The following is a 19898-nucleotide window of genomic DNA, read 5'->3' as shown; positions in this document are numbered from 1 at the left end:
CCATCAGCAATAAGATTTACCAAAAGGGCGGGGGAGGCGGGAGCAGACCTCAAGCCGGAGCTCCATTTACTGATGATGACATAGAGCACAGCAGCCAGGTGAGCATCAGGTCGCTGCTATCCTGGGCCATGGTGGGGCTCGAAAAGAAAGATAACGCTCACCTGGGCTTCAAGGAGCCGGTGACATGACTCTTCTCTCACTCGGCAGCTCTTGGGAATGTTCTGAGGTAAAGCCTCCTCAGAAGCAACCTGGCCATCAGGATTAGAGGTGTAAAAATGTGTCCATCCTTTAGCCCTGTAATATCACTTCTAGGATTCTAGCCCTAGGAAATAGCCCAGCTGGGGTAAGACCATGATGCACAACGTTATTCTGTGCAACATTATTTACGACAGCAAGAAATCAGAACTGAAATGTCCAACACTAGAGGGAACGGTTAAGTGTTTATTTATTTGTATCTGCCTTACTGTAAAAAGGATGTAAAGCAGCTTACATAAACATACAACACAAAGGAGGAAAATGCAAGAGAAGGAATCATGGCTACAGAAAAAAAATGTTTAAAAAATTAGGTCAGTGCTGGACTGCTTATTCTGAACACACTGTGAGAGCCTTAACTCTTCCTAAGAGGGGCCATAAGATATTACCACTGCCACCAACGGTTAACAGCAGCTCCTGCTTGCTGAGTCCCCGCCGGGTACCCACACTGTTTAAGGGTCATTATTCTACTCTCACTGAGTCCACTCAGCAACCTACAAGAAACTCATTCTGTCCCCATTTTACAGATAAGGAAATCTAGGCTCTAAAGGTTACCCAGAGCCAGGAAATGACAGACACAGGTTTTGAAGGCAGGTTTTCTCTGAGTCAAAGTTTATATGCCTGCGGCAACACCCACAAGCTTAAAAAAACTGTATATTCATATAATGGAACTTCTACAGGTTGAGAAAATGATGTTTACATAGATTAATGGATATATGGATATATTGGATATAATGTTAAATTTTTAAAAACATCAGAAAAAAATTACATGCAAAAAAAAATTACACACAATGTATAATTTCAACCAGGTAAGCCAGATGATCATTTTCATCCTTACGGTTTTGCCTATTATCCAAATTTTCCAAATAGGTATTAGTTTTATAATCAGAAAAAAAGATTTTGTATTTAAAAACTCTACAAAGGTCCACTGTGTTCTTGTATCACAGTTCACATCCCACCCATATGTACACCAACTCCTTTTTGTTTTACATAAAAATTCTACGTATGTAGGAGAATCAGAAAATATGTACACTGAGACCTAAACCAAGGAAAATTTTGTATTTATGTTCATCATTCTGTTAATCATAAACAATTTCATTTTGCTCAGAACCTTTAAAGTGATTTGAGATCATATCTGTGTGTGTGTGTGTGTGTGTGTGAGAGAGAGAGAGAGAGAGAGAGAGAGAGAAGACAACTACTATAAATGAGCTCAGTTTCCCTTTTCTTTTTTTCTTTAGATACAGACTCTTCTACCAACAAGCAGAGGTAAAGACAAAACTGTCTCAGCCGAATTCCTGGCTACAGCAAAGACCTACCCACATGGACATCACGGCCCCATATTTCAAGCCCTCCCAGAACTGCAACAAGGCCACACAGGTCGGCCCATCACCCAAGCCTAGCCAGGCCATAGTTGCTTCTTGAAGGTCTGGCATCCAAAAGCCTGCTGAAAGTCATATACATTTTGCTGGGGAGAAGGGCCAGAGCTTTCCCAATTTTTCAAAGGGCTCTCTAACCACTATCTAGACATGCTAGTCCCAGACTTCACAGCAAGTCTTCATGGCAAATCTCTGGCTTTACCATCTGGACACCATTCCCTAACCCCAATCTATCTTCCAGGGATACAGAGAAGGTTTAGCCATCTTCACAAACTGACAGAGGGAAGCACTCATCTAACAACTACTTATGTGAATAGGAGGCACTCTTAAGCCCTTCGTGAAGACAAGAAGACTGAGGCTCAGAAGAGGGTCACTCGGCTAGGATCCACCTCTTTCTGTAAGGCCCCACACACCCCACCAAATAAAACAGATCTTGCAGATGACAACACTTCCAAGTTTGACTGGTCACTCTGCTGATCACTAAATGCTAGGGTCAGCAAAAAGGCAAAGGCTTGGTTTTCTATTATAAAACAAAAGAATAACAATTTCCCAAGAGCTATTTAAATATTTCTTTAAAATGGTCCTTGTCTATTAGCATGAAGTAAACCACCCTCATTGGGCGCTAGCTTCCAGCACTGCACAGCAATAGAAAGTCAGCTGTGTTCTAGTTATCTGAAAGAAGGGGAAAAAAATATTTTAAAAGCTTTAATATTTAAACAAATAGAAAGGCAGATTTCTTCCATGTTTCCTCAACTCCCAAAGTCACAGAATAGCCTAGCCACTAAACTTTAAAATGAGTTTGGATTAAAGGAAGTATCCCAAACTGGCAACAGACGTGAAGACTGTGTGAAATATTAATCATAATGCTGCTCCTGGGAACCAGCCCCCAGTGCCCGGAGAAGGAGTGCAGTGAGCAAGCAGCATGCGCTGACTGCATCTGTGAGCCTCAGCTATGCAGCTAGCTCCTGAATGATGAGTGAGAACTTCCCATCCAGAGCTATGTTTTGATTTTTATGTAATTGGGGTGGGAAGTGGGGGGGGGGGGGGGGAGGAAACTATTAAACTAATAATGTTCATGACATTATTTTGGAAAATAACATTAGGAAAGAAAAAAATCTTGGGAAAAACACCTTCTTTATAAAAGGAAACTGAAAGTGACCGATATTCCCATTCCCTCAAGCTAGCCACTGTTAACATTCAATTTGTCTTTCTAGTATTTTCCCACTTTTTCAACTTAGCATTTTATTTAATATGATTATTCACGTTTTTAAAATTTCTTGATAAATATTTGTTTTAAGGAAAGGCTATACAAAGTACCTTAATTTGCTTTATTTGGGTAGCTCCCAAATTTTTGCTACTATATGAAATGCTTGAAGAGCATCTTTAAGCATAAAGCTCTGGCCAATTTCACGTTATTTCCTAGAAGATGAATTACAAATTCACAAAGCAGAACTTATTTAAGGCTGTAAACAGATTTTCCACTATTAGTCCCCCAAAAGACAGGGCCAAGCCAGAGCTTTCTAGTAACCTGTTGCTAAAACAATCACCACATTCCCAATCAGACACTGCAGCCCCCTGCAGTCCCAAAGGTTTGTGAACCATAAATGCTTTCCCTGTCCTCCCTGGGAAAAAACAATGGCCACAGGACAAGACAAGTGCTGAACCAGGGAGGAGGATGCCCGGAAAGACTCAGACTGGTGGTTTCTAGCAAACACAGGTGCCCTGCGTGTTTTGTGACCCGGAAAGATTAGAAATCCAAAGAAAGAAGACAGGGAAAAGGGAGATGTGAACCGTGAAGTCCAGCATCGGGGCTACTGTTTAGTGCAGCTTGTAGTGGCCCAGATTCACGAGCAGTTTTTGGTTGCATTGTTTTCTCCTTCACTCAAGTACAGTGAAGGAATCAGAGTCCTCTGATGACCCCTCAAAGGGAGGGTTACATATAAACAGAACCAGCTACTTAGTATTCTCGGCTCAGTCTCGATTAGGTAAGTGCACTATCTGCCTTCCCTTATGCCCTCCCATTCCAGGGGAAAACCTATCTTCTGACACCAAATTTCTTCTTCCTTTGGAGAAATGGCACAGTCAGAGAAGCAATGTTCAAATTCTGGCCTGCCAAGTCGTGTGTGACCTTTGGCAAGTAGCTTTTCCTTGCTGTGACTGAGTAATAGGGAGTGATGCTGTGAGGATCATATACTGTGACATGTATAAAGCACACAGACAGGTATGGTAGCTGGTGCAAAGCAATGAAGTTAATTCATTTTTAAAAATAATATCTTTAAATCATTATTATTATCCAAATGATCAGATGAATGATCATCTGCAAGAAAAATAAAAAACTAAAGAAATAAAGAATGCAGGACAATGGCCCCTTGCAAATGCCCTCACTAGGGGAGCACACAGAACAGACTCTTCCTGAAGTACCAGCCCATTAGCTCTGTCATAGGCCCAAGAACCAAGCCCTCCTCCCCGCCCCTCCCCCACCCCACCAAATCAGCTGGGTGGGCCCTGCTAGAAAAGGTAACTGAATTCCCTGGCCTTTGCTGCTTGTCTTTCAGAAGCTTATCTGGAGAGGACCATCTGACAGTGCAACACAGCCTTGGTGGGTGGGGTGGGAGCAGCACTGGAATTACAGCATCCGCTGACTTCCCCAAATCTGACCAGAGGAGGACTTCATTGACACAGAAGGAAGACAGAATGAGGGGCTGAGGAGGAAGATAAAGTACCTTGCCATCAGCAAGGGCCTCCCAACTGTGGTCACCCTGCTGGGCACTTCATGCACCCCTCCCCACCCCATAACACACACCATAGCCTTTGGAAGGCAGGTGACACCCTTCCCATGCTGCTATAAGATCACACAACTGGTAAGTGTTGGTGCCAAAATCGAAACCTAGACTAAGACCCATCTTCTTTTACACATCATATAGTCGTGCAACCAAAACAAGCAAGCATGGGAGCTTGGGTAAGGGAGAAGGACAGGCCCTGGAAGAAAGAAAAATGTCTGTTAGGACCCATTATTCATTATTACGACCGACCACCTGATAATTTCAACACTTCCTTTCTTCTTTTTTTTTTTTTTTTTTAAGATTTTATTTACTTATTTGACAGAGAGAGAGAGAGCACAAGCAGGGGGAGTGGCAGGCAGAGGGGGAGGGAGAAGCAGGCTTCTCACTGAGCAAAGCGCCTGATGTGGAGCTCCATCCCAGGACCCTGGGATCAACCCAAGCCGAAGGCAGAGGCTTAACCCACTGAGCCACCCAGACACCTACTTCCTTTCTTTTCTACCCAAGTAGACTAAAAGTTTTGGGGGCATGGAGGGGTGGCTTCCACATCTTAGGTGGTTCCCCACCCCCTCCAAACACAAGCTCCTCTTTCCAACGTCACAGGTGCTCAGCAAATACTGTGGAAAGCATTAATCAAATAATTAAATGAAAAGAGTCAAAAGACAGGGGAATTAAAGAGAAGAAAAAACAAGCTGCAGATAAAATTGGCATAAGGGCAGAAGCACTATAAAAACATATTTGTAAAGTTTGGGAAGATCCCATCCCTGACTGATTTGGGTTCTATTCTAGGTGTCAGTGCAGTAGACAGCAAGTGGAAGAATGTGATTAGGGAGCCTCTGGCTCAGAACACTGCATGTACACCATTTAATGAGCCTACAGAAAGAACAGGTTCAGTGCCTGCAGCAGCCACTGTGGTCTCCAGCACAGGGAGAGGAATGGGGGAAGCAGCACCAGCAGTGAAATCTGCCATCCACATCCACACATGTACATCAGAATCACACAACAACTTGGACAGGAATGAAGCATCATCCCCATTTTACAGATGGACAGGCTAAGGCTCAGACGTGATGCAAAGGCCTAATAAGGCTTCAGAGGATAGCCAGGCTGGTTAGACACTGCACTGCATCAGCCATCCCCCAGGCCAGCTCCGCCTTTTCCACTATATCATAATGACACCCATGCTGTTACTAATATTCCTCTTTAAATAATTAATTTTGCCATGTTTTTTAAAACTCACTTTTTTCCATTAAAGAAAAAGTCATCATTTTATCCAACAATTCCACGCTTAGGTAGATACCTAAAGGAACTGAAAGCAAGGACTCAAACAGATACTTGCATGCCAATGCTCATCACAGCATTATTCACACAGGCCAAAGGGAGAAACAATCCAAATGTCCATCACCTGATGACAGAAAAGCAAAATGGTCTATGCATACAATGAAATATGATTCAGCCTTAAAAAGGAAGGAAATTATGGGCTGCCTGGCTGTCGGAACATGTGACTCTCAGAGCAGGTGAGTCTGAGCCCCATGTTGGATATAGAGATTATTTAAAAATAAAGCAATCTTGGACAGCCCCAGTGGCTCAGCGGTTTAGCTCCGCCTTCAGTCCAGGAAGTGATCCTGGAGACCCAGGATGGAGTCCCATGTCAGGCTCCTTGCATGGAGCCTGCTTCTCCCTCTGCCTCTCTCTCTCTCTCTCTCTCTCTCTGTGTCTCTCATTAATAAATAAATAAGATCTTTAAAAATAATAATAAAATAAAGCAATCTTAAGTAAGTAAAATCTTAAATTTTTAAAAGGAAGGAAATTCTGCCACACGCTATAACACGGATGAATCTTGAAAACTTGATGATCAGTGAAATAAGACAGTCGCAAAAGGACAACTACTGCCAGACCCCACACATTTCAAGTACCTAGCAGAGATAAATTCATAGACAGAAGGGAGAGTGGTAGTTGCTAGGGGCTGGGGGAGGGGAGAACAAGACGTCACTGCTTGACGATCAGAGGGTCTCACCTTGAGGAGACAGAAAAATCCTGGAACTAGATGGTGGTGATGGTTGCACTGCACTATGGATTACTTCGTGCTACTGGCATATACACTTAAAATGGTTAAAACAGTAAATTTTGTTACGTATACGTTACCACAATTTAAAAAAAAAAACTCAAGAAAGAGTTGATATACATCTTTACATGGATGCCATAAATGGACAACAATGGCACGCCAAAATTAGAAGGTAACCAGAAAAAAATATATTCAATGATGCTGCTACGCTTTTGCCTTCGGTGAGTCACTAACTCCTGGTCAGGGAAGGGGATGGATAATACTCACAGTATCACAGAGCCACAGAGCCAGCACTATGGTCTTCTCTTCCTGACATCATCGTCAGAAGGACGGCAAGACAGCTAAGAAGGGAAGGACCTATTCACCAAGCAATTCAGTGTCACCTGATCTGGGCAGCCCCTGATACCATCACTGGCCCCACTGTGGTGGGATACACCAACTTTGGGAGCACTGCTCATCACCACTCCCATGCCAAGGCATTGGACACTAGGCCAATCAGTGCCTGTGGGCCTCACCTCATGCACCATCCAGTTCCAGAGAGATTTATACATGCAGAGAACATGGGCAGTCCTAGGGCTGAGGCAGTCCTTTGTACACAATAGCCCCACATCCAACCCCCAGGTGAGGAGCACTAGAAGGACAACAGGTGGGTAAGCCTGAGGGATGGAAAAGGGCTTGGAGGAACAAAGCAGGAGCCTGTGAAGAGGGGTAGTAAAGCAAATTTTGCAGATGAGGCAGCCTGAACAGAAAGGGGCTGCTGGCAACCTTCCTTGCTTGTACAGTCAAAATGTACAAGGACGCTTGGAAATAGTCAATTAGATGTGATACTGTGGAATAATAATACCAAAGGTCCGGAGTGGAACGCATTAGCTATGCATTCCAAATACCTGATTCCAGGGCCTGGTCTGCAAGGCAGATACTTTCACCATCCAGTACAAAGGGTCAACAATACCAAGGCCGCCAAACTATTGCCTGGGGGCCACATGGCAGCTAGCCAGGAATCCCAAAGCTGCACCTGATAGGCATAAAACAAAGTCCAATGGAGCCTCTTTCATCTACCCCACAAAAGAGGGGCCAGAGGCTGCCATAGCCTGCACCCCCAACACTGCCTGCCAGCCAGGCCTCATCATCCTGCAGTACAATTCTTACCCCTCCCACCCCACAACCCTTCAGTCCTATGTACCCTTCCTCCTCCCCTCCCCTCTTCAAACTGCACTGTTCCTAGACCAGTCCACTTCCTAACCTGGGTTCCCTCCCCCCACTTCCCTTGCATCCCTGCCCCGCCAGCCCGATCTACAACCCTGCCTCCAAAATGGTCTCCTGGCCTCTCTCCCTTCCACCCCACCTGAACCAGGGTGTCTTCTAAACCACAGATCTTTGCTTCCCTGCTTAAACCCCACAAGAGGTCCTGCTGCCTCCAGAACTAAGTCTACATGTCTCAGCCCAAGATATAAGAACCTTAATAAACTGCTTCCAATCTGCTTCAGCAGCTTACATGGCTGTTCACACCTGTGCCTCAATCACAGAAATCTCTGAGGCACCCAACCCCCCTCATCCTTCCTGCTCCCTGAACCCCTACACAGAGCACTTATGCCTGGCTCCTGGAACTTGCAGTCTCTCATTTGCCAGCAGGCCAACTCCAGCTCATCAATGTCACCTCCGTGAAAGCCTTCCCTAACTCTCCTACCTCTGAACCCCTACAGCACTTATTGTGTCCTTGATTATGGCACATCTGTGTGATACTTAGCATATTTGCTTTACAAGTCTATCCTCTATCCTCCAATTCAATGTGAGTCCTCCAGGGCAGGGCCATCCTTTTATCTGCCAGGGCAGCCTCAAGTGTGTAAGCACTCTCAGCACGAGCTGATGCATATTTGGGGGGTGGGGAGAGGCAATCCCCTCTTCACTGTATGGCCCATTCCTAAGGTACTGATGATTTTTTTTTTCCCTCATGAGTAACAGAAACAGATTGAGTAATTTCAAGCAAAAAGGAGGATTTATGGGCAGCCCCAGTGGCTCAGCGGTTTAGCGCCGCCTTTAGCCCAGGGTGTGATCATGTCAGGCTCCCTGCATGGAGCCTGCTTCTCCCTCTGCCTGTGTGTGTCTCTGCCTCTCTCTGTGTGTCTGTGTTCCTCATGAATAAATAAATAAAATCTTAAAAAAAAAAAAAAAAAAAAGGAGGATTTATGAGAAGGATCCCAGCTGGGTACCTCTAGGGAAACCCAGAAGCAGAAGAGCTCTGGGGACCTCAGAAGCCTTCTCTCTGGTCTTACAAAGTATTTCCACCAAAATGCCCATTTCTCAGGACTCCTAGTTTCTCTGCCTCTTCTTCCTATTTTTCAAATTCCCAGGGAGGACATCTTTTTATTCCAGCTTGGTGCCAGAACATATATCCCTGGGCCAATTAAATATGGATGGGGCTGGAGGTGGGCAAGGTTACCAGGCTCAAATATGGTCCCTGGGTGCCCACACCTGTATAATAGGGTGTTCAAAAATAGGTGACTTGTTGGGGGCTTCAACCTTCCAGCTGGTGCCTACAACATCTTATACCTGTGTTCAAGGCTGGGATTCTAAAAGTAATGGTATTATCATGCTGAAAAAAGTGATAGTGTGGACATTAGAGAATCTATGATGAGGCTCAGTTCTATTCCCGGCTAGGCTTTCCTCAGGTGCGCTATGGAGATCACATGGTAAGAAAAGCAGGTAAATATACTGCTATCTGAGAAGCTGGAAAAACAGGGCCCTACCCATGGGGCAACAGCAATCTATTATTATTCTGGGGACAGATGTGTTTCAGAATTCAGAATTTTTTTTTAAAGTATTTCAGAATAAGGAGAGACATACAGATAAATGAAACAGAACTGAGAGTGCAGGTAAGTCTCACATTTGCAGTCAACTGGTTCTTGACAATAGTGCCAACACATTCTCTGGGGCAAAGAATAGTGTTTTCAACAAATGTTACTGGGACAACTGGACAAAAATGAAAAACAATGGCAAAACAATGAAGCTGGACCCTCTTACCCCACACTGTATACAAAAATTAACCCAAAATAGATCAAAGATGTATGTGTAAGAGCTAAAGCTATAAAATACTTAAAATATAAGCATACATTTTTGTAACCTCAAACTAAGCAATAGTTTCTTACCACAAAAAAAATAAAATAAAATAAAATAAATTGGACTGCAAAAAAATTAAAAACTTTTATACTTCAGGGATGCCTGGGTGGCTCAGTGGTTGAGGGTCTACCTTGGGCTTCAGTCGTGATCCTGAGGTCCTGGGAATGAGTCCTGCATCAGGCTCATTGCAGGGAGCCTGCTTCTCTGTCTACCTGTGTCTCTGCCCCTCTCTCTCTCTCTCTCTCTGTGTGTCTCTCATGAATAAATAAAAAAATCTTAAAAAAAAAAAAAAAACACAAACTTTTACGCTTCAAAGGCCACTATAAAGAAGGTGGAAAGATAACCCAGAGAATGGAAAAAAAATATTTTCAAATAATATATCTGATTATTTGGAATATACTAAAAACACAACACTAAAAAAACAAATTATCCAACTTTAAATTGAGCAAAGAGAGGCATCTGGGTGGCACAATCGGTTGAGCATCTAACTCCTGGTTTCATCTCAGGTTGTGATCTCAGGGTTATGGGATGGAGCCCTGTGTTGGGCTCCATGCACAGTGCGGAGTCTGCTTGGGACTCTCCCTCTCCTTCTGCCCCTCCCCTCCCTACCACGCACTCTCTCTAATAAATTTTATTAAAAATGAGCAAAGAGCTGAACAGACATTTCTCCAAACAAGATATATTAATGGCCCCATGAAATGATGCTCCACATCACCAGTCATTAGGGAAATGTAAATCAAAACCACAATGAGCTACCATTCTACACCACCAGGAGAGGTATAATCAAAAAAGACAGACAGTAACAAGTCTTGGTGAGGATGTGGAGAAATTACCTTTCATATCACAACACAGTTGAACCTTATTCACATAATTGAAAAGAGTCAGATACAAAAAGTCATATACTGATATGATTCCATTTATATGAAATGTCACAGGAATATAGACACAGGAAGTAGATTCGTGGTTGCCTAAGGCAAGGAGAAGAGGGAAATGGACAGTGACTGCTTGTGGGTATGCTGCTTCTTCTGAAGGTGATGAAAATACTCTAAAATTGATTGTGCTGATGGTTACTCAACTCTGTAACTACTAACAGCCATTGAACTGACATTTTATTTTTTTTTTAAAGATTTTATTTATTCATTCATGAGAGACACAGAGAGAGGCAGAGACATAGGCAGAGAGAGAAGCAGGCTCCCTGCAGGGAGCCTGATGCAGGACTTGATCCCAGAACCCTGGGATCACAAATTGAGCAAAAGGCAGATGCTCAGCCCTTGAGCCATCCAGGCATCCCTAAACTGACATTTTAAATGGCTGAATTGTATAATATGTGAACTATATTTCAATAAAGCTGTTATAAAAAGTTCTTTAAAAACACGATATGGTTATCACACAGAAGAATGCACTTATACATTAATGTCATAGAAAGATGTCCATGTAATACCATTAACTAAAAATTTACATATGAAATACTTTAAATTATGAAATTATGAATAAATTTAAATATATTACTTCTAAAAAAAGATAATTCAGTGCAGACAAGAATAAACCATATATTATGTGATATCCTAACAGGGATGGGGCCATTCTCTATAATCAAATATTTTAATATTTACATGCAATGGGAAAAACAATAGCCATAAATAGCCTCAGGTCAGATGAGGCATGCATCCAAACTCCCCCCCCCCCAAAATACTTTCAATGTTTAGAGTTTTTTGAATTTTGGAGTTACAAATAAGGTATAATAGACCTGTATTTCTTACCAGGACTAGGTAAAGCAAAAACACAGCTATTACTGCTAACCCTTTATAACACACCAGGACTCTCAAAAGGAAAATAAGACAGAGTAGACCACAAAATTCTTGGTATCCGTGAGAAATGTTAATTTTAGAAATACAGAGTTTAACATAACTAATTATGTAAGAGATAAGGAAAAGAAGCAGATGCCCTTCATTTCAAGGAGAATCAAAACAGCCTGTTGTCACTAATGATAATATTATTTCACAAAAATGAAGTAATAATATAGAAATTAAAATGCTGTAAGTCAAAGCAAAATGCAAAACGCAACTGTTATAAATAAATATACTGGTAAGTATATATGTATGCTTATGTATTTATAATCTATGCTTTAAAAACTTGGAAGAACATTCATACAACGGAATATTATCCAGCCTTAAAAAGGGATAAAATTCTGACACAGGCTACGACACGGACGAACCCTAAGGACACTGTGCTCAGTGGAAGAAGCTAGTCACAAAAGAACCAATACCATATAATTCCCCCCTACATGAGGTCTCTAGAGCAGGCAAATTTACAGAGACAGCAAGTAGGGTGGTGGGCGCCAGGGGCTGGGGAAGGGGGAGATGGGAAGTTAGCGCTTAACAGGAACAGAGTCTCAGTTTGGGAAGATGAAAAAGTTCTGGAGACACGTGGTGGCAATGGTCGCACAACAATGTGAGCGGTTTTTTTTTGTTTTTTTTTTTAAGATTTTATTTATTTATTAATGAGAGATACAGAGAGAGAGGCAGAGACAGAGAAGCAGGCTCCCTGCAGGGACTCAATCCTGGGACTCAATCCTGGGACTCCAGGATCACGCCCTGGGCCGAAGGCAGGCGCCAAACCGCTGAACCACCCAGGCATCCCAATGTGAGCATATTTAATGCCAACGAACTGCACACTTAAAAATGGTTTAGAGGTCAGCCCCAGTGGCTTAACGGTTTAGCACCACCTTCAGCCCAGTGCATGATCCTGGAGACCTAGGATCGAGTCTCACGTCAGGCTCCCTGCATAGAGCCTGCTTCTCCCTCTGCCTGTGTCTCTGCCTCTCTCTCTCTCTCTCTCTTTCTGTGTCTCTCATGAATAAATAAATAAATAATCTTTTTTTAGAAATGGTTTAAAAAGTAAATGTTATGTTATGTATAGTTTATCACCATTCAAAAAAAAAAAAAAAAGGCTTGGAAGAAAATGTTAAGATAGTTATTGGTAGGACCTGAGGGTGTTTGGAAGGCCAGACCAATCAAATACACCCTTTCCATGCTGTGTTGCCCTACATCTCCCTAGGGAACTATAAACGCATGCTGAGCTACAGGAACAGGCCTGCTGCTCTGCACAGCTGCTACTGCCGGCAGTCCACAGCACCCTCTTGCGCACTCCGGAAGGCATGTCTTCACAGGGTCCCAACAGTGCCTCTACTCCTGTTAAGTTAATACTCCATACAATCACTTCCCACAGGGACAATGAACAGAAAGCAACCTGATGGCACATCATTCTCAGGAACCCTCACATAGTCTCCAGTAGTCTATAAATCGGCCAAATGAAGACAAAAAAGGAACCAACACATTATTAACCCAAGATCTACTATGTGCCAAGCACCGACCCAGGTGCTATGCATGCATCCATTCTCACCATGACATGAGAAGATAAAGTACTGCTATCTCCATTTTATAGACATGGAAAATGAGGTGCAAAGAGATGATGTATCTTGTTCCAGGTCACATTCCTAATAAGCATGGTAAGAAGCAAAACTCCAAGAGTTTTGAGAGTAAATGAGTCTCTAGCATGAGAAGTATAAGAAATGATGTCTCTAGCATGAAGTATATTCCATTTCACTAGAAGCACATTGCAGTGAGTAGAGAACCATAATCTGAACCAACGCTGGCCACATTTATGGAAGGCCCACATCGTCTAGTGATTGGAATCGTGGACTCGGAGCCACAACTGGGCATTAAATGTCTACTCTGCCACTGTTACAGGAATGGCTCTCAGAAAGGACCTACCTGAGTCACTTTAGAACAGAAGGATTGGAACTGTGTCTAACTCACCGAGGGCTTCACAGGATTAGATGAGACAACACAGCTGAAAGGATTTACAACAGTCCCTGAACTCAGTAATGTTAACTACTATCTAATAGCAGGAGTATTTATTTTCTCATAGCAACTCCCAGGTAGGTACTGGGAGCACCAATTTTACTAATTACAAACCTGAAATGTTAAATAAGTTGCCAAAGGTCACTCAGCTAATAAAATACAACTAGAATTCAAACCAGGGCCAGTCAGATTCCGAAAGACGAGATTACAGAGCACAAAATAGAGGATAAATTTTTTTAAAGTCCTCCTGCTGCTCCTTCTCTCTAGTAATGGTACCTCCTCAAGATCACCGCCCTCTCAGTGGCTGGCTGAAGGCAGACCAAGAGCCAAAGCAGAGGCTGTCGCCACATCTCTGATGGCAGCAGGACTGGTGGGAGCCCTCTGCCCTCTCTAGTCAAGAACACCACCAGACCCAGCTGAGAAGAGAGCAGTCAACGGCGTCTGCACAGGCCTGGGAGTCAGGAAACCCAGGTTCCAGGCAGGGCTCTGTTGCTGGGAATCCATCCCATAGTCCGTGCATACAAATGTAAAAGTTAAATAGCCACGTCCATTCAGCATTGCTTAAAATAGCCCAGGCTCATCCTGAGGGAGTGAGGTAGTATGCTGCCATCAAAAAGAATCAAGTAAAGCTATTTTACACTGATACAAACCCATCTCCAGAATATATTCATAAATGAAAATTGATATGTTGTGGGGGAGAATTAGACTGGGCACAGAGACAGGAGAAAGAGATAGTTTTTCACTGTATGTATTTTAGTACTATTTATTTTCTACCATGTGCATGTATTACCTAATCAAAAACATAATAAATACTTTAAAAAAAAATTATAGGGGTGCCTGGGTGGCTCAGTAGGTTAAACATGCCTTTGGCTCAGGTCATGATCCCTAGGTCCTGGGATTGAGCCTTGCGCAGGCTTCCTGCTCAGTGGGCAGCCTGCTTCTCTCTCTCTTCCCTGATTGTATTGCCAAACAAATAAATTAAATCTTAAAAAACTAAAATCCTGAATTAGTCACTTTCCTACTATACAGTTTGGGTTAGTTACTTTATGTCTCTGACTCACCTGGTCTTCATTTATTTAAAAAGCAAACAAACCAACTTTCCTCCCAGAATTATTGTGGGGATTAAATGAGATAATGTAGAATAACAGGGACTCAAGCACAGAGCTTTATTATCCTTAGCTGCCATCCATAAACTTAGTCTGGGCACTTTCTCCCATTAAGAAAAACAAACAAACAAACAAAAAGGATTTAGCAATATTAACCCTGCATTGTTCCTGTTTCATTTCTTACTCCTCAGGACTTTGCTGAAATTACAGACACCCAGTCCCGGAGTGATGAGGAGCCCACCCCTATCCGCCCAGCTGGGGCATTTGCAAGGGTCAGAGGAGCTGGGAGAGAAGTACCTCTCCAACAAGAAAGACCGTTCAAAGGAGAGACACTTCAAAACTCTTTATCGCAATCTCTACTAGCCGCTGCCAAGTTCCACTTCCATTTTATATCAAGGCTTCTTTTTTGTTTTGTGTCCTTTTTTTTTCCTTCTAAATCTGGAATCAGGATGGAGGCTGGCAATATCCCTTGAGAATAAGGACCATGGCTGAAAACACAAAAAATGTGCTCAGAAGACCCACCCGTTTGCCAAGCACATGTGATCTGCTCAGAAGAATGTCGGCACAGGCTATGAGTCTTGATGGGAGGACAGTAAACAAACAGACAAACTCAGAATGCTCTCCACACACAGAAAAGGATTTGGGAATGGAAACAATGAAAGTTATTCTCCCAAGTATTTTATCCTTCATCTGAAATAGAAAGGCAGTTACATTGGATAGAAGGGGTAGGGCCCCCTAGGAAACCCTGAAGGCCCTTTACCAGGGAGCCAGGCCACACACCCACTCACGCCCAGGCTCAGTTCCCACGTCACCTGCCCAAAGGATGTGGCCAGTCAGCCATGCATTCCAGGGCCATGTCCTGATGTGCCCCTCAGGCATCCAAGGCTGCACCCTCTGAAGGCAAACTCTGGCCCTGGCAGGACTGCCTGCTACCCAGGAATTAATGCTCTTCCCTCAAATTACTGAGGTCCCCAAATTCCTGAAATAAGGCAGAGAGTCAAATCAAAGCTTCCAGAAGGAAAAGGTCTCCATAGAAAATATGGAAATAAAGGACTTTACCATTCCATGAGCTACTCTTTTGGTATTTTTCATTTTTATGTCACATGTGCTTTCCTACTCCACCCAGGTGTCCCTGTCTTCTGGAATAAAGCAACAATTTCTACGCCTCAGTTATCCACAGCTCCCAGTGCCTGCCGGCTCCTGCTTCTATTATAGCCTGCCATGCTCCCTTCCCACAGGACTTGGTATCTCCCACCAAGTAGAGTAGATGAAGAAGAGGCATCCCCAGAGTTGGCACTGTAGGCTTGTCACTTGCTGTGTCAACAACTCACATGCATCTTTTCATGCCAGCCTCACAATCCTTTAAGGTCTTACTTTTCCCATCTTAAAGACAAGCAAATTCTATTAATCACCCCACTCCCACCCCAAGATGGCACAGGCACTGTTTGCAAAGCTAAGTGTCACACAACAAAAATGAATGTCATGCCTGAACGCTGCTGCCAGGTGGAAAAGAACAGGTATATGGGCTCTAGCTCCGTAGAAGGAGAAGGGGTTCATCAGAGAAATAGCCACTACCCTCCGGTCAGGTCCTTACTGTTAGGAAAGCACACAGCAATTTGGCTGGAGCACGTCTGGATTCATAGAACAGTCAAGAGTTTAGCCACATATTGAAATCCTTTTCAGTTTTATCTTTTTAGGTATTCAACCTGACAGGACAAAAACAATTTCATGTGCTTTGATCAGTTCAATGAATGATTTTTTTCAACAAAGAAAATTAAGTTTTCTTCCAATCTATAGGAGGGGGGAACAAAAGAGAAAGAACATGAAAACATGAGAAAGGAAACTAGGGTCTCCCCTATGCTAAGCATAATGCAATTATTCCCTCTTGTGTGGTTTGGTGGTTAAAATCTGGCAATTTGAGGTGGTCACTCTTAAACATGAACCTCAAACAATGGGTTTTATCTACTGCCTAAAAAGTATGGATCTTGGGAAGAGAAATTTTTCTTACCCTGATAAGACAGTAATCTCCTACCTTGCTGACTCAAATGTACTTGCATATTAATTGCTTCAGACCCCAAAATCCCTGCTGAACTGGCTAAATTGTGGGCCAAATTCAATAATCCAGCAACCTCCCATTCAATGCCTCACCAAGATAACTTTGCATGTTTAATTTAAAAGTACCGATCGCTTTTAAATGAAGTGCTAACGCAAGCCTGTCTACCTCGGCCCAAGACAGGGCTGCCTCTGACAGACAAGCTCCAAGTCGGGAAGCCAGACACATCTGCACGCTCTTCGGACAAGGTAAACACAGCTTGCATCTCTCTTCCAAATGGTATTTGTTCCCCCAAAATCAACCCTTTAAAACATGCACCTTTAGGTTAATTTCCCTGATATAGGGGCTATGAGATCTAGCCTCTGATACTCAAATATTATCTGTTCCGATTGTATCTGATTAGCAAGAAATACACAACCCTCCAGCCAATGTGAATGCCTATGCTATTTTAACTGCACTGACCTAAGGCATTTTTTTCCTTTCTCTTTTGCAACTGTGTTCCATGTTTGACCCCTCAAATTTATTTTAAGTAGTTTTGCAAACAGCTTCCTCTCCCCCCTTCCTCCCCCATGCAGCCAGCATCTCACATTTCTCCTGCACAGAACATGTTTTGTCCACCTTGGGAAGTGGCACTTCGGGAAACGGAGAGGCTGCTTCGGTAAACTTGGAATCAGAAATAGGTCTCATTCATTCAAGAGATTAAAACACTATCAAGGGCTTGTTTTCATTTCACTAGAGTAAGTTGGAATTAAGGCTGTGATTCCCAAATGTTAGAATTCACAGCAACCCTTCTAGCTTGTAAAAACAAAATCTTACTCCCGGTATCACAGTGAAAATGCCCCAGAAATATACATAAAATCCCTGCATCACTTCACTACTCAGCTTCCCGCCACACTCTAATCACCATAATCAAAATGCTCAGTGGAATCTTTTCAAACCAAACATCCAAAGCTTGTTCAATAATAGTAACAATAATTATTACAATAAAATAACAATTACAATAATAATAACAGGGATTTGGAGATTTAACTGAATAAGAAGTATGAACAGTGAAGACAGTTTTTGGTCTATGGTAAAGCAAAAAGGTTCTGAGAGATGTTACAGGAAAAGAATAGTAAGTCCATCTGAATTCATTTAGGGTTCTGGGCTCCTGGAATCACAAATGTCCCATTGTAAAGATCCACTATGAATTTTGCAATGTCAACAAGTAAAGGAGTTGAACATGAAAAAACAAAGTGCCATTTTGTCCTTGGAGTTTATGTGCTATTTCTACCAATTTGCTTACCCTAAAATGTAAGCAAGCAACTTTTTTAAAGTTTCATTTAGAAATTTCGCTTTTAAACTAAGTTTCAGTCTGAATACAACAGCAGCAAAATCTGGTTATGGTTTAGCAAATATTCACATGATCGTTTGTCTGGATGCTACTACCTTCTTATAAAGAACTGATCTTCAGGAGCTAAATTTTCTAGTGCTTCTCCTCAGCCCCCAAAATTCAAGTTACCCATCAAAACTACTTCCATTTTCACTTTACATTCTGAAAAGGTTCGTGGAAAAACATGGTATTTGAATGTTTCACTTACAAGAAAATAAGATGGTTTTCAAATCTGCCCCAAAGAGACATTTAAGACAACTGAAAGGACCTCATTCCAAAATAATAAAACTTTCATTGAACATGACTTAGTCCACACATTTTAACTATATAACTTGTGATTCTGAACTCCCATTTTATTTGCTGTACATGCATTTATTATGGTATAAGCTATCTTGCCATGAGTTGTACACACGTACCACTGCACAGATAAACTAATCCAACAGTCTGAAATACACCTTGAAGTCCAGTGTGTTTTCGTCAATCAGCTTGTTTTTGAAAACCGGATGGCCTATTATTTACATAAAGAAAGTCAACCAGTTTTTTTTACCGCTGTGATTTCTCCAATCAAATTCTAAACGTGCCACATGTCATCTCCTGTTACTCTTCATTCATCTCTTTACAAATCAATTTTCCCATTTATAAAAAGAAACTTGAGCCTGCTCCTTTAAGACAAATTTGACAAAAATGAGTATCTCCATATTTTCAAAAATTCACAGCCAATTTCCCACTTAGTTTAAGCAATCTGTGTTATAGCAAAACATAAAATGAAAGAATTTGGGAGGTTCTTTCAAGTTTGATGTAGTAAGATTTGGCTTGATAGGAGTTCTTTACCACCCTAAACAGAGTGTTTTCTGGCTTAGCTAAACAATAGGAAACCTACAGAAATTTCAGAGTCATGCAAATCAGAGGGAAACTGAAAGTCAACAAGATCTTTTTAAATTCCCCACAAAGGTCTAATGTTTTACTGTTAGTTTAAAAACCTGAAAATGTATCACTTATTTTTGATATATTCGGAAATGTGCATGCCCAAAAAATAAACAGTAAATCCAGAACAAAAAATTGTTTCCTCAATTGAATGGAGGGCACCCTCAACAATTCTTTAGAAAAACTAAGGTTTTCTGAATTGGTCCCCGGGTGTATACATAGGTCTAGCTCAGGTTCTAAAAATATTAAGCTATTAAGGACTTTTTTTGGTCCTGGTTTTTAAATAAGGAGTTAACAAAAAAGAGCCTTCCCAAACTTGGTCATGTAAATTCCTTTATAAACCTCTCTGCAACCGAGCACTTAATCAACACTCCAGTATGTTCATTATACTACAGAAAAAACTATAGCATTTCAGGGAAGCCCACATTTATAGTTGGCAACATAGAGTCACAAGGGACTGGGAGCCTTTATTATATCAGTAGGAAAAGTGATAACAATAGCCATGTTTATTAAAAGCTTATCAGGTACCAGATATATTTCTTCTAATCCTTAAAATGGTTTTCCTATTCTGCAGACCAGGAAGTCAGGGCCCCGAGAAGTGAAGTAAACTGCCCAAGATTATACAGCTAACAAATGCAGAGGCCAGAATTCAAATTCAGTTTCTCAGCCTCTAAACCTCAAGCTTTAAAATTATATCATGTTTGCACTCATGCTGTTTTGTGCTATTTTGTAGTGGTTGTTTTGTTTTGTTTTTCCTTTTAATACTGACACAAAAATTATTTCAAGGAAAGCTAAATCACAAATTTGGGGGCACATTTACATTCAGCAGTGATTGGCACCTACCCGCTTCTGAACATAAAACAAGCCAAGGCTTCCTGAAGACTGATCTCTCCTGGCAGACAAAACACGTTGCTTTCTAATAAACCAGCTACATTTCTCTTCTGTTTCTGTCCCGTGTTCCCCCATCAAGGGCCTTCCTCAACTCCAACTGCA

The 19898-nt window shown here is 42.1% G+C and overlaps 1 protein-coding gene across 9 annotated transcripts in view; it reads right to left on the bottom strand.

Moving 5' to 3' along the window:
* Positions 1 to 19898, bottom strand: part of EEFSEC (eukaryotic elongation factor, selenocysteine-tRNA specific) — a 266239-nt gene that overhangs the window by 206222 nt on the left and 40119 nt on the right. The window contains exon 1 of one of the 9 annotated variants that reach the window (XM_049097644.1): positions 162 to 181. The exons of the other annotated variants lie outside the window; for them this stretch is intronic. The gene's annotated coding sequence lies outside the window, so the exon portion shown is untranslated. Of the gene's footprint in view, positions 1 to 161; positions 182 to 19898 lie in introns of those variants that run through there. 9 annotated transcript variants of the gene reach the window in all.

Source organism: Canis lupus, chromosome 20 (assembly GCF_003254725.2).
Source record: "Canis lupus dingo isolate Sandy chromosome 20, ASM325472v2, whole genome shotgun sequence".
Classification (NCBI taxonomy): Eukaryota; Metazoa; Chordata; class Mammalia; order Carnivora; family Canidae; genus Canis; species Canis lupus.
The sequence above is the reverse complement of the archived record's forward strand: the minus strand, read 5'-3'. Positions and strand labels throughout refer to the sequence as shown.